Here is a 14,661-nt window from a genome sequence, read left to right on the forward strand (position 1 = left end):
GCATACATCTGGCAAATTATTGCATGTTTTTAGGTTCATTTATTCTTTCTTACTTTATGAATTAATTTTTATAATTAGCATTGCCCTGACATGGAATTTTCATCTTGACCCATACAGAGTTTAACACTCTGAAAAACAAAACAGGTTCTTTTGTTCTGCTCTCTATTACTGCATTGTTGCTAGGTAACAATACATGTTTTTATAAATTCTCTGTTTTTGTGGAATAACATGGTAGACACACATGACAACTTCCAGAAATCTTAGAAGAGCATACTTCTTGGAACCTTTGAGGTTCAGAAGAAAATCAATCATACAATTTTTGGCTTCCTAACAATAGGCCATCAGGGACACATCTGACATGTGCTGAGCTAGGCCCTGTGGCAAGCATTTTACATGTATTATTTCATTTAATTCCTTAGCATATGAGGAAAGTGAGACTGCTTTAGAGATTGAGACATCAAAGTGCAGAGAGGGGACATGCACAGAACTTGGCAGCAAAGCCCAGGACTGAACAGGGAGTTCAGATTAACAACCTGGGTTCCTAATCGTCATACTACCTGGTCCATGTGCAAGGGAACAGGCCTCATGAGCAGAAGTGAAGACTCATAAGAAAAGACACCAGCTGCCATGAAAGGATAAACAATGTCTTTGAAAAGACACCAGGGTAACTAAACTTGTGGTACGTCCAGATAATGGAATAGTATTCAGAGATAAAAAGTAAATAAGCCGTGGCAAGACAGGGAAGGAACTTAAGTGCCTATCACTACATGAAGTGATTCCAACTATATGACATCTTGGAAAAGGCAAACCTATGTGGAAAGTTAAAAAATCAGCAGTTGCCAGGGGTTAAGGGGAGAAGGAGATGAACCTGTGGGACACAGATGATTTTAGGGCAGTGAAACTACTCTGTGTGACACTATAATGGTGGAGACACATGTCATGGTACATTTGTCAAAATGCATAGAATGCACACCAAGAATGAACTCTAATGTAAACTATGGACCTTGGGTCATGATGCTGGCCAGTAGAGGCTCATTGATTTTAACAAGCAGGCCACTATGGGGCGGATGCCGCTAGCAAGGGAGGCTGGGTTGGGATGGGGGAGGGAGCATATGGGAACTTGGTACTTTCTGAGAAGTTTTTTGTTTTGAACTTAAAACTTCTCTAAAAATAAAGGAGTTTAGTACAGTGCCTGGTACTTAGCAAGGACTATAAAAGTTTGTGAAATAATATTAAGTTCTCTATGTAACTGGAAAAAAATACAGCAGTGTGAGATGAAAAGATGCAAGAATGAGATGAATAAGGGGAGTTGTAAATCTAGAAAAACCAAGGGACGCCGAACCCAAGAGTGGGGGCATGAGCTGACCTGTCTGTGTCACCAACTCCGACCCTTGGCCTCCTTTTTCTTCTGGGCTTTTAGTCACTTCTGTGATGGAATCCAGCTGCCACTCCAAACTCAGCCCTTTCTGCCTCTTCTCCCAGCTGTGCCTGTGGCCTCAGCCTTCTCGAGAATGGGGTGTGGGTCTGGCATGGCCTCCATCATCCAGTCACCTATGAGCCCAGCCTGACCCATAGGTACCCACCTGGCTCCCTCCGTCACTGCCAGCCAGTGTCTAGTGTCTCCAGTGGCTGCTTGGGGCCGGGGGCATAATTTGGAAGTGCAGGAGAATTAAATCCCTGTGCTATTGTCCTAAGGCTGCCATAACTGAGGACCACAAATAGGGTGGCTTAAGACAACAGAAATCTATTCTCCCACAGGTCTGGAGGCTGGAGGTCCAAAAATGGTTGTCAGCAGAGCCATGTTCCCTCTGAAGCTTCCTTCTAGGAAGGCTTGACTGGCCCTAGATTCTGGCAGTTGCCATGAATCTTTGATGTTCCTTGTAGATGCATCACTCCAATCTCTGCCTTTCTTGTAGCTCTGTGTCCTCACTGTGTATCTGCATTTCTATTTCCCCTTCTTATAAGGACTCTAGCCAGACTGGACTAGGGGAATAGAGTATGAGCTCATCTTAATTTGATTATATCTGCAAAAATCCTATTTTCAATTGTGGGGAGAAGACTCCATAATGTGTCATTTCATAAACACAGATGCCACTAGGGCACCATGCTAATTGTTTCATGAGTGATGAAGCAAGAGGAGTTAAGTTTGCAGACTGAGATTTGCAGGGGCTTACACATGTCCAGGCTTACAGAGGGCAGATTGTTTTGTGTTCTTCCACAAACTGAGAAATTGGGTCTTTGACCATCATTCAATTTTAAAAAGATCAAGAAAACGGTATCACCATAACAACAACAACAAAAAACTATTTATTGGTACTTAAAAATAGCATGGGAAAGTAGAGCACAATAACAACAGAAACTATTATTTCAATCACTAGCTTTAGGATCTGTGAATATGGGTTGACAATGCATTTTCCTTTCTTCCACCCATGTTTTTATTGGTGGTAGACTATGCCACTATTATTTTTGTGAAGTCTAATTCTTCCCTTTTCGTTTATGGCTTCTGGGTTTGAGCCCATGCTTAGAGAGACTTTCTCCATTCATAGGTCATACTGATATGCCCATGTTTTTTTTCTAGCACTTAACGGTTTTAGCTTTTGTGTTTCAATTTTTGAATCATTTAGAATTATCTAGAGAATGAGAAAATAATCCCACTTTATTTTTCTTCTCAGATAAACATTTGTATGAAAAACATATTGACCATATATCTTTTTCCTGTTGACAGTGCCATCTTTACCATATTATTATCCATATATATGTGTGTCTATTTTTGAATCTTTAAAAAAAAAATAATCCATGGTCCTATAGTCAGGAGGCCAATTCTAGGCAGCTACCTGTTTTCGTAAATAAAGTTTTATTGGAATAGACCTATGCCTATTTGTTTATGTATTGCTTATGGCTGCTTTTGTGCTATAATATTAGGGTTGACTAATCATGACAGAGATTATTTGGCCCACAAAGCTGAAAATATTTACCATGTGGATCTTACAGGAAAAGTTTGCCAACTCCTATTCTAATCCATTCATCAATACCACGTGTCTCTAATCACCTTGGCTTTATCATATATTTAAATACATAGTAAAGTGAGTTTTTTTCCATCCCTCTTTTTTTTCACTTTTCTGGGTATTCTTGCTTGTTTTTATCTCTGTATGAATTTAATATTACAGTATGTGTATATTTTTGTTCATGTTATTTTTGGTGTGGGGGAGTCATCTTGAACTGATAAGTTTATTTAGGGAGAGCTGATTTATTTATGCTGTTAATTCTTTCTCTTCAAGAACAGGGTATGCTGTATAATTTGCTTATATTTGACCTTCCATAATATTCTAAAATTTTCTTCACATAGTTTTTTGTATATTTTTTGTTACATTTATTTGTAATTATTTCATCTATTTGGTACCTCTTATAAATGATATATTTTCTTCCATTGTATCTTCTGTTTTTATTTAATAAATAACAGGAATATTGATTATTAATTCTATTGTTGGTTCCAGCCAATTTAGTGAATTTTCTTATTTTTGTAAATCATGGTTTGAGTAACCATCTTGGATTTTTTTCAGACACCTAATTATTATCATATTATTTTATTTGGCATATAATGGTGATATAATGTATACTCATACCATCACAGGCAATTTACTGCCTCGTTTTTCATTATTTATCCTCATTTCCTTTTCTTGTGTCATTCCATTGGCTGTAAGTAGTATAAAACATATTTGATGTTAACAGTGATTTTGTAACTGATTTAATGGAAATGTTTCTTCATTCTCTGTCAAAGATCCAATTAAGGATCTTTTCTTAATCAGAAATGCATGTTGATACAAAAAGTCAGAAAAACTGACCTGTGCTGTTAGAAATGAGAATGGTGGTTTCCCGGGTGGGAGTCACTGACAGAAATGAGGGCTCTTCCGGAGTACTGACAGCGTTCTGCTTCCTGTTGTGTCTGGTATGTTCATTTCACAAATATTCACTGACATGCTTACTTTCCTGTATGTCTGTTGCACTTCAATAGTTTTACAATATAGATGTTAAATTTTGGCAGGTTCCTTTTTAAGAACAATAGCAATAATATTTCTATTTTTCTATTTGTTCTATTGAATTATGTTAATAAATATCCTCATTTTGAACCATTTTTGTATTCATGGAGTAAAATTCACTATGCTGTTGTGCTGAGTTCTGTTTGTTTAAATGTCATTTAGAGTCATTGTTTAGTCTTAGTTTTCTTTTTGTTTTGTTTTGTTTTGTTTGTTTTTTATTTTTTATTTTGGTACCATTAATCTACAATTACATGAGGAACATTATGTTTACTAGACTCCCCCCATCACCAAGTTTGCCCCACATACGCCATTGCAGTCACTGTCCATCAGTGTAGTAAGATGCTGTAGACTCACTACTTGTCTTCTCTGTGTTGTACGACCCTCCCTGTGTGCCACCCCCCACATTATACATTAGTTTTCTTTTATGAATTAGTCTTATTGGGGTTTTATATCAATGGCAAGCTATATTCTTAAAAAGAGTGGGCAGTCTCATTTTTGCATGTCTGGAAAGAATTTAATTTGTTCTTTAAATGTTTGGAAGAAGTACTTTGAAAGGTTTCCTAGAACTAGTTCTCATTTGGGCAGTAGCTTTTTGAAAACTGTTTCTGTTTTTCTAGTTAATTGGTATAGTTGGATTTGCAGTTTTATTAATGTATGTTTCTTTTCCCCCTGGAAAGTCATCCGTTTTATTCAGGTTTTCAAATATATTTGCCTGGAAGTGACAGAAGTTGTCTGATGAATCTTTCAATTTCTTCAATATTAGTGATTTACATTCCCTTATTTGGTATATTTCTTTTTTCCTATATTATTTCTTTATTAGGTGTGCTAATAATTTATGTTTTATTTTTCTTTATTTCTTAGAGAGTCAGCTATTGGGTCTATTTTCTGAAGTCCATGATTTTTCTATTTTCCGAAGTGCATTAAATTCTGCTTAAATTTTTTTTCTTCATTATGTTTCCTTTGGTTTATCCTGTTATTTTTATAAATCTTAAGTTAATGACTCATTTATTTATTTTTAGTCAGTCTAATTTTCATCCAGTTGATTGGGTGATTTAGATTGGGGTATTTCCATTGATCAAAATGCAGTGTTCCATCCGCCATGAAAAAAACAGGTATTAAATTGATGGTAGTCCTATGATCAGTGGTGTCTCATCATCAAGAAAACCTATTAAATAACCAAAAATGTGAAAATGATACAAGCAGAAGCCATTACAGGATCTATTTCATGAGGGCTGAACGCAACCTGAAAAGAATAAAGGACATAATGAGAATCTGATCTCAAGTCAGGGCTCTGAGTAGGGAAATGAGCAGCCAGAAAAAAAGTAGGCTTCCTTGGGAAAGACCACAGCAAGAATTTTCTTGTTGGAGCCAAAACAGTATGTTTAGCTTAACCTCAGGAAGAGCAGAAGAGACAGCAGGAGGGTCAGAAGTACCAACTTCAGCAGCGTTAAAAGTAGGGATTAAAATTTGGGTCACAATGTCAAGAATGCAGGAACTGAGAAATGCCTAGCAAAGGAAAGCAAGAGGTGGAGAGACTGTCAGGTCTGGAACAAAGGTTTCTCAAATGCCAGTCAGCATTTGCAAATATTCCGTGGACCAGAAGAGCAGTGAGGAATGGACGGCGCAGCCCTGCACGGCTTCCCTGTGTGAGGGAGCAGCAAAGGGGGGGCCACTCTCTGCCCCATCCTTTGTCACACTTGCTGGGCCCCATAAAATATTTTTGAAGCATGCGCTCTGCTCTGTATAGGAACCACTCCAGACCTGTTTCCTGCCCTGTACTCTGACCCTTCCTTCTCTGCTGGCAGCCGGTTTTATAATTTTCATCTTTTTTCTTGGTTAGAGACTAGCCCTGCAATTTGACCACCTGGTTCAGACTGCCTTTCGTTTCCTCTACAAAAAGGTCTGTGTGGGTGGTTAGCTTAATATTTTTCAAACCAAGATTCATTTAGTTAAATGTATTAGTCTTATACACAGAGTCAATTCAACCCTTGGAATGCAGAAATAAGTGTTGAGTTCCTTGGTCCGCAGATATAAAAACGCCTCCAGCTGTGAGACTTCTTAGGTAAAACTCTTAATCAAGTTCATGTTATGGGCCATTTCTTATCAGCAACAAACAGAACACTAACCTTATACTACTTAGAAATGAAAGAAAAGGAAACAATTTACTCATGAAATTTACAATAAAAGCAAACTACACTTATAAAACACTATCTTAAGAATTATAATTCTGTTGGGTTTCCATCTGAACGGCTGTATGACCTCTTAACCATAGCAGTGAAACTAAATCATTCCAAATTAATTTAGAAAAGAAATTAATAATGTGCAGTGTTTCTGGGTCAACAGGAGAGATGTGTTAAGTAACAATGACAAATCTACACTATCTAGAAATCAAATGAGAAAGATACAATTTGCCAGTAAGATTCACATTTCTATAGTGTACATTTAAAAAGCATTATCCTAAGAACTATAATATTTCTGGGCTACCATTAGAGCTCCTGTATAATCACTTTGAGAATAGCAGTGAAACTGAAAGAAAAAAAATCAAAATCATTGTACCAAGTCCAAGTCTGAAAAGAAAGACAAAAAATTCTTTGGTTGTTCTGGATTATTCGGGTGGATTTCTTAACAATAACAAAATGCTATAATTACACTGCCTATAAATAGAATAAAATGAAAGCAATCAATTCTTAAGAGTCACATTTAAATCACCTGCAATTATAAGACGTTATCCTAAAAATTTTAATCCTATCAAGCTTGCAGTGAGCTAAAAGATTACCTTCGTTTTGATTTGGCACTTCCTTAAATTGTGGATTCTGGGACTGCTAGCTGGCTTCAGATAACTCAGTCATCTGCAAATTATGCCAACTAGTTGGAAGGACCTCCAGGAAATGAACAGAGTCTAGCAATCTTGCCCGGTCTTTGTCTCTAGATCCCTGTTCCTTCTGAGCATAGGACTGACTACCAATGGCCAACAGTGGTAGAGAGACTAGAAATTGCTTCTCTAATTTCAAAAGGAAATGTCTTTTTAAAATAATTCTTATTGCAGTGAACTACTTTGATCCTAAAGCACTGGAACACACCTGAGATTTTTTTTTAAGGTATTTTTTTTAATTAAGGTATCGATATACACTCTTATGAAGGTTTCACATGAAAAAACAATGTGGTTATTACATTCACCCATATTACCGTGTCCCCCCATACCACCCTATTGCAGTCACTGCCAATCAGTGTAGTAAGATGCCACAGAGTCACAATTTGCCTTCTCTGTGCTACACTGTCTTCCCCATGATTCCCCCCACACCATGTGTGCCAGTCATAATACCCCTCAATCCCCTTCTCCCTCCCTCCCCCAACAGAATTTTATTGCTATTCTCAAAGTGATTATACAGGAGCTCTAATTGGTAACCCTTAGTCCCCTCTTGGAGTCTGTGAGTCCTTTGCTGTTTGTTCCTTCAGTTTTGCTCATTGTTATACTCCACATATGAGTGAAATCATTTGGTACTTGTCTTTCTCTGCCTGGCTTATTTCACTGAGCATAATATCTCCAGCTCCATCCATGTTGTTGCAAATGGTAGGATTTGTTTCTTTCTTATGGCTGAATAGTATTCCATTGTGTATATGTACCACATCTTCTTTATCCATTCATCTACTGATACACACCTGAAATTTTCTATTAGAAAATTTTTAGCATCTTTAGAAGGCGAGTCTCTTTCTCTATCATTGGTAGATAGCAGAGATAGAATTAGGAATGTCCAGTCCTTGTGGTTCATTACATGAAGATTGTCAGATATTTAGTTTAGGTGGGCCAACAAAAGAGGTGCATACCCCTTGGACTATCCTTAAGGCAAGGCAACAAAAACCCAGGTAGAGATAGTTGTGATCATTTGCTAGTACAGCCCACAGTAGACCGAGAGTAAGAGAGTTCAACGCCATCATCTTGAAACATTCATTGTAAAACAGGCATCCACATAAGGCCAGTCGGAACTGGGCAGCACTCCTAACTTTCAAGTTTTTTTCCAAGAAAACTTTCTGATAACTAGTCAACAGTATTGTTTTGCTTTCCTGAACCCTAATCACACACTAGCTGGACCCCTCTCCAAGCTTTTATCTAGTGACATAATTTCTTACTGACTTAATTCTCAACTGTTATTTAGCTTTCCTTAAGTACAGGCCGTCTTTATCCAAATAAAGTTATAAATAGTCCTTTTGCACAGACACTAGTTCTTTCCTTCCATAATAAGGAGCAAATTACACTGCCTAAAAAGAAACTTTATAAATTATAATTTAGGTGATTTCATATTAATGTGTGCCTTTTTATTTTTCTGTGCCATTGGACCCAAATGCCTTTTCGTTAAGCCAGTGTGATTAGAGAGGAAGCCAGGGGCCTGGTCACGTAGACAATGGAAAGGACTTTGCATTTTATTCTAGGTATTATGGAAAGCCATAATGGAAGGATTTAACTCAAAGGTCAGATGTGATCTATCTTATTTTGGCTATGTGGGAATAGACAAAGAGGTTAAATAGAAACAGGTTGATAATATGAAGGTTCTGTAGCCTAGGCTCGCTATGATGGTGACTTGGGTCATGGTATTGGCGGTGGGGGTGTAAAAATTCCAGATTTGAAATCTATTTTGAAGATAAAGCTAATGGGATTTGCTGATAATTTGGCTGAGTAGACTGAAAGAAGGGGAAAAGTCAAGGATAAATGTTGACAAACAGTACCATGAGAGATAAATACTCTGGATTTTGAGCCAAAGGAATTTAGAAATTACTTTTCTGTGTGAGTATTTATAAGTGTTTCTTGTGTTCATTTTCTTCAGAATAGAAAATGACACCTGGGTTTATCGAAGTACCTTCCATCACCAGAACAGATGTAAATAAAACATTTTTGATGCAGGGGTTAAGCTAACTATTTACTATACTAGGTTAAACAACCTCAGCTCTTTGGTCAAAACATAGTCTTAATAATAAATTATTACTTCCATTGTCTAGTGATATGATAGTTTAGAAGGCTGAAATATTTTCCCAGGATAAAATACCCAGGAGTTATATAGGATAAAACCAAAATAGTTTTCATTGCAAATCTGCAAGATGAATGAGAATTCCCAGTAGCCAAAATGAAGAAGAACTGAAAACTACGGTAGTGAGTTTGAACTACAAGTACAGATGCTGTAGCAGAGTTTCGCATCTCGGTGAGCAAGAAAATAGGGTTTTAATAGACAGGAAGGGACAGGGAACAAACACTTGGGTCTTCATGAGTAAGTTACAGCCTTCAACAGATGTCCTGAACAGGAAAAAAAAAGAAAGCAACAAAACCCTGTAGACCGGTACAAACAAGGACAAGGAAGATTTTCCATCTGTCTGGGTCCTGGATGGGGAAACAGCTGTCCCTGAAGACACTGAACTAGAGGCTTGTCCTCACATAGATTTGAGGGAGAGTCAATGTGAAATTCCTGCTTAGGTTATGAAGCTGTTTTTAATACCCCTGGAGCTTCCAAGTAACAGGCATCAGTTCAAGATAGAGAAACACAATACGCCCCCCTCCAATCAAGTTTGTAAAAATGAAGAACTAAGTAAAGAAGAATTTATACTCGGAACACCAAACTTTAGAAATATTAGCCATGAACCAAGTACCCCTTCAAGGATCTTTCCAATCCTGTATTTTCTTTGTTCTTAGAGCTCCCCACTTAACAGGGTACTTAACCAAGTACCCCTTCAAGGATCTTTCCAATCCTGTATTTTCTTGGTTCTTAGAGCTCCCCACTTAACAGGGTCTGGTTTAGAATGCTGTGTCTTAGGCATCTGGGGTTACGTGATTTAAATCTGGCTGGTTGACTCAGTGCCCTCTCCAATATCCGCATCTGCCTTTATTCTTTGATCCGTCTATCCCTGATATTTTCTATTCTCATCATCATAAATGTGCGAAGTCTTTATTCTGGCCTAGGTTTTAGAATGAAGACTTGGGGGAATTGGGAGGCTAGGAAGAATGGCAATCTGAGCAGGAAATGGGCATCACACGTACAGAATGAAAACTGACGTGAGAACGACCCCAGCATTCACTCTACCCGTCCTCATTCTTTGCCTCTGGCACCAGATGTTTGGGTAGTCGCTTCCTTGGAGGGAAGAAGAAAATATATGGGCATATTTTGCCTCCACTTTCTGAGGGATAATTCTTTTTATAGCTGTTAGTTTTCTATCTATTTGCAAACCCTCATTCCTGTTTTTCAAAACTACCAGGACGGAAAACTGATTTGATACAGAATTTCCAAGGATTCTGGCAGGGAGTATAGAATTGCTCACTAGCTCTGTATCATGAGAGACATGTAACACTAGTCTGTGGTGCATTCTTAATCACAGCATATCCGTTTAAAGCATAAACCTCAGAATATGGGTCACAGCTGGGGTGAACATGGTTTATGTCCTGGTTTATTCAGGAGAATTCTGGTCTGGATGACATTTAGTGTCACCCTGTGAGAGCACACTGATGGACAGCTCTCCTAAAGGAATCAAATTGCCTTAAACTATACCTCTTTTCCTCCGTTTTAAAAGGCAAATAACTCTCAATTCCAATTCTGAATTGCTGGACATCCTGTCTTGATTGATTTGGGGTCAGAATTCTAAAAATGGCCATATTAAGAAGTCCAGCAGCAAACCACTCGTAGCAACATAAAGAAGCTTCTCTTGTGCACATGTGCACAGATACAGTGGGAATTCTTCCGATGTAGGACAAGGATACCTTGTAAATGAGCCTATTGTCTTGATATGATCATAGCTTTTAGTTGCTACTATCTTGCTTTTTACTTATAAACTACTTCTAGTGTAGCTCCGCCATTACTAACTGAGTGTGTTGTCTCTAGTTTGGCTAACCCTGTAATGCCTATGGATACAGATGACAACTGCAATTTTGGCCTAAAATTTCTCAGTAACCAGACTTTCAGACCTGCAAGCTTTCAGACCAATGTAGCCTAAAATAGATATGAAACACAATTCAGATTAAGACATTTATTAGTCAACATTTATTGAGCACTTATTGTGTGTTGGTCACTTTGCTAGGTCTTAAAACAAAGAGGTGCATGAGCCAGGGTTCCTACAGTTTAGGAGGGGAAAACGTGAGCAAATCCGTGCTTAGAGTGCAAGAGCCTTTCCAACTGACTTCCATACACGTCAATGGGAGAATAGGCAGAGGGCCGAGGAGGAAGAATTCTGAGCAAAGGAAGCAGTGTGAACAAAGGCACTGGGGCCAGGGATGAGGTGGTCTGGGGACATTACAGAATCCTGAATATGCTATTTATTCATCATTGTTGCTATAGGTGTAGTTACCCATATATTTATTTATATTAACTTATTTTACATATGTGCACGGTTTTGAGAAAATACAGGTCACCATCAATAAAAGTTGCCTTATGATCCAGATATAATCAACACTTTGGGTTCATCCTTCTCTATGTTTTTAGATGCATATATATTTTATAATTGCATATATATATTATATAAATGCATATATATGTTATATAAAATATATTTTTAATAAAACTGCATTTTTATTAATTGTGTTTGACATGTTTTATATCAATATGCCACAAGCATACACATTTTATAAGAAGCTGTTGTTTAATATCATTTTTTCATCAATTAAAAAAATAACCAGTTGAGCACCTTTCATGTTCTATTCACTCTGTGAGGCTTCTGCACTGTGATCATACACAGACTCTCGCAGGTGATGAACCTGAGGAGGAACTAAATGCAATGCTCCACGCGGCCGCCGCTGGGGCCTGTCACCGAGAGCTTGCTGGGACCGCTTCCTTAGCTCAGCTCTTCCCCGTTCGGCTCCCTCTCCCTCTGACAGGCCCTGCAGGTAACCAGCTCTCTCAGCCTCCTCTACCTGTTTTCGGTTTCCTAGAGATGTGTTGTTGCCTTAGACTCAGGGGAGGGTTTGGAGAAAAGCAACATTTATTCTTTGACCAGAAGAGGTTCATGGCATATCCAGGGTCTCACAGCCCAGAAATAATGAGGCAGAATTCAAACCCAGTCTTTCCTGTACCCAAAGGGCATGCTCTTTTTCAAAGAGATGACAAAGGTCAAGTCAAAGGAGTTCAGGGCTCCTGGAGCGCTCTGAGTCCCTGAGCCCTCACCCTTCTGTCCCTACAAGACAACAGAAAGAAATGAGTCCCGTTCTCCTGCCCTGGCTGCCTCATCGGGCATCTGCTGTTTTCTTCTAGCTCCTTTACAGCTTTGCAGATGCACATTTCTGGCACCAGTGGACGGTTGGCATATGTTTGGGAAATATTCCTGCAACCGAAGGCAGAAAAGACATCTGGTGTAAAAGGAAAGCCACAGGTGCGGTTTGGCTGCTGCTGTCAACAAAGTAAATACAAATCGAGAATCCTGGCATTGTCATTTGCTTTTGGCCCTGTGGAGGAAGACCGGCCTATTCCACATTGGTGGGTGGGTTGAAACATCCTCAGATATGGCTGTGCCCAGCCCAGGAACTGCTCTCTCAAAAAGTGCAGGGACGCCCAGGTAAGTAAGCCATGCTCCAGGCCGTGCTCCAGGCGGTCCCCTCGCTGGGGCCTGTCACCGAGAGCTTGCTGGGACCGCTTCCTTAGCTCAGCTCTTCCCCGTTCGGCTCCCTCTCCCTCTGACAGGCCCTGCAGGTAACCAGCTCTCTCAGCCTCCTCTACCTGTTTCCCGTTTCCTAGATATGTGCTGTCGCCTTAGACTCAGGGGAGGGTTTGGGAGCAAAGCAACATTTATTCTCATCTGATGGTGTTTAATGTCAGACCTGTCCGAGAAAATAATTCTGTGTGGGGAGTAAAGGCAGAGGGAAGGAAAGGCGCGAACATCTATCTATCACCGTGTGAGGGGGATGCCTTCACACGCACCGTCTTGTCTGCGCTTCACAGCACCTCCGCGATAGGGGTTGTTGGTCCCCATACACAGACGGGGAAACTGAGGTGCAGCCGGATCAGCTGCTGAGTGGCAGAGAGTGTTTCCACCCGGACCTCTTGTGATTCCCCAGGCTCTCACTGCATATTTCTGTTGCAAAGTGCTCAGGATGGTCGCCATGAGTCACATTTCTCCTACCCACGTAAATTCTTAACATGACAGAAGCCAAAAACGTGACAAAAAGAAAACCAAGGGTTTACTGCTCTGCAAAGCAGCTCAAGCAAGAATGCATTTTAATGGTTTCTGGAATGATTTTGCCAGTGACCACAGAGAGGTGCCCAAGAGCAGGAAGGCTGCTTTCCCATGTCCCAAGGAGCTCTCAGCTCCAGCAAAAAAAAGAAGTCACTGGTGGTTGTTTGTTTCAAGTTGGTATCCGGGATTTTCCAAGGGCCAACAGGCTTGAGATGGCTGAGTGATCAGTGTATGCCAGGAGCTAAGGGCTCAGGGGTGGAGAATTTTAAGGAGATCCAGATTCCACATGTAAAGAGCTCAGCACAGTCTCTAGGATGCAGCAGGAGGAGCTCCAAGCTCCATGAACGGGAGCCTCGCGGGGAAATCCAGTGGTGAGAAGACCTCCTGAGTGGGCTGACTGGACGTGGAGGGCTGAACAGTACAAATATGTAGAACACGCATCTGTGCATGTGTATGAGGGAGGCAAGGACACGGGTTCCAGGACCTCTTTGTCTCTCTATGGTGTAAATCAGGATGCATAAGCAAATATTTACAGAAACGTAGTCAAGAATCTTAAAGAAAATAACACCCTTCTAAATCAATGTGTGTTTCCAAAAACGAAGACATAATTCCACTACTGGGGTACCAGGGACAAAAGGGATTGTAAAACTTATTGATGATCTTTTGGGGATGTAGGTTTGGTTTACGTCCCGCGCCTACCAAAACCTAGATGCGTGCTAGCTTGGCTGAGCAGATTTGCTCCATCTTCCTTGTCACAAGGTCTTTGAGGGAGCCAAGATTTCTTACAAACATGGAGAGAGCCAGACCCGGGAGTGAGCTCTGCAGGGTTGGGGTCTCGGTCCCCTTGGGCTGCTGCACCAGAACACCATGGACTGGGGGTTTATACACAACAGACATTTATTTTTCACAGTTCTAGAGTCTGGAAGTCCAAGATCGAGGTGTTGGTCGATTCCATGCTAGAGCCCGCTGCCTGATTCACGGATGGCTGTCTTCCGGCTATGTCCCCACGTGGTGTAAGGGGCACGGTAAGTCTTTGGGGTCTCTTTCATAAGGGCACTAATCCCATTCACAAGGGCTCATGACCAAATTATTTCCCAAAGGCCCCAGCTCCTGATACCATCATATGGAGGCTTAGAATTTCAACATATGACATGGCACTTACCCAGGGGGAGCCTGCAGGTCTGCGGAGCATGGTTGTCTGTTTCCTGGACAACCCACCCTTGTTCCCACCCTGGGCTCTCCTGCCAGTCTCTCTGTCTGGAATGCTCTTTCCCCTGGTCCAGGGCTGACTCCTGTAGCTCATTCATGTCTCAGATTAAATGTCACCTCCCTAGACTGTCTTACCCTCACCACCCATTCTGGAGTCGTCCAATACAGCCTTTCTCTCAGACCCTCCTTTTATGTTCTTTAGAGACCATTGACTATTTCCTGACATTTTCTTGTTTATTTCTCCTTGACCAGAATTTAAGCTGAATGAGAACAACAA

This window comes from Manis pentadactyla, chromosome 1 (genome assembly GCF_030020395.1).
Source record: "Manis pentadactyla isolate mManPen7 chromosome 1, mManPen7.hap1, whole genome shotgun sequence".
NCBI classification, from domain to species: Eukaryota; Metazoa; Chordata; class Mammalia; order Pholidota; family Manidae; genus Manis; species Manis pentadactyla.